We start from the raw sequence: 1,563 nt of genomic DNA on the forward strand, positions 1-1,563 counted from the left end.
AGAAAATACTCAGAAATCTGGAGAATAAAATATTTGTGTACTTCAAGAAAATCCACGATAAACCTATTTGCTAATGCATAACCAAGAAATGCTAATGTGTTTTCCTAATACCAGCTTTTTAGAGGCAAGTTACTAATGGTTGCTTTATAATAGATTAAACCAATTCAGGGATGGAGGGGGTGGGGGGGGACAAAAAAATCATATTGAATACTTTACTTCAAACCCTTATTGGTGCAAATGGACCAATAATATAAATTAAAAATATTTGCTAAACCTGGGCGACTGAAAGTTTTGGGTTGTGTGGCAAGTTTCTGAGTTTAGCCCAGTTAATCCAGCCTTTGTCCAAGCTTATCTTAAGCTCCCTGATTAAGATGTTATATCACAGTCACTGAATGGGAAATTTTGCTGGTTTTAAAGGGTAACTACATGGCTTGAGCCGTTGCCAAGCAACGCCAAGAAAATCCACCATATGAATCCACCAAGCCAAGAAATAAGACAAGCTCAACTCATCAAATGGCTATTTAATGGACTAAAGAAATAGAAAGTATTGATCGTCTAAATCTCTGCAAGTAGTAAAATGGAGAGAAGTTTCATGGCAGGTTATTGGAGATATTTTGATTTTATTCAATAATAAAATGCCTTTGTTTTCCATGGAGTACATCATCAAAACATACCAGATAAAGGCAGCATGTTTAATGATACTTTTTGAAAATAAAAAAGCTGAAGTTGCATAAATTATTTTTGATTTCTCTATGATCATGATTCAAAAAACATGCCATTTAGATTTTTAATTCAAAACAGGTATTAAATTGAAAAAGAAAAAAATACATTTAATTTCATCACACAGTCATTATTATGGGGTACACAACGTGTTTGCTTGTGTTTTTCATCACTGGGACTGATTCCCTGCAAACACATTTAGATACTTTGAAAATATTTTTTTTAGTTTTGTTTAGAAAGTAAATTTTCTCATGTGCACAAATCCAAGCTGAGGGCAAACACAATGAGGGCAAATGAGAACAACATGTGCTTCAAAAAGAATAAAATGGTCTTATAAGGTTTTTCCCTTCCTTCACTATTATTGATTGTGTAAAGAAAATTAAAAAGAAAGACATTTGCCTAGTATTTATTTAGTTTTGGCACTGCTTTTCATCTAAAAAAAAAACCCTAACTGATGACAACTCACAAATATACTATAAATACGAATCAGAAATTGAAAAAGACTGGAAACAAATATTTCAGATTCGCTGAGAGAGTTTTGTTTCAATTTTGTGCAGCAGTTTAGGGTTTAAAGAAGTGGATGCTACAACAAATAACAGTGTCAGTTCTGGCAATTGTTATTTGGCGCCTTCTAAAAGATTTCACCATCCTGGTATTTATTTTTTTCTGTTTTGTTTTACTCAACTTGTGATTTAATAACAGCTACAATCAAATCTTGATTTTTTAAAAAAGAAAATGACAGGCTAAATTATCTCTCTCCTTATATATAAAAATTCCCTTCTCATCCTCCGCGGGTGGTCTTTGTTTCATCCTCTGAGCTCGGGTCCTCTACCAGAGGCCTGG

This window comes from Kryptolebias marmoratus, linkage group LG2 (genome assembly GCF_001649575.2).
Source record: "Kryptolebias marmoratus isolate JLee-2015 linkage group LG2, ASM164957v2, whole genome shotgun sequence".
Taxonomy (NCBI): Eukaryota; Metazoa; Chordata; class Actinopteri; order Cyprinodontiformes; family Rivulidae; genus Kryptolebias; species Kryptolebias marmoratus.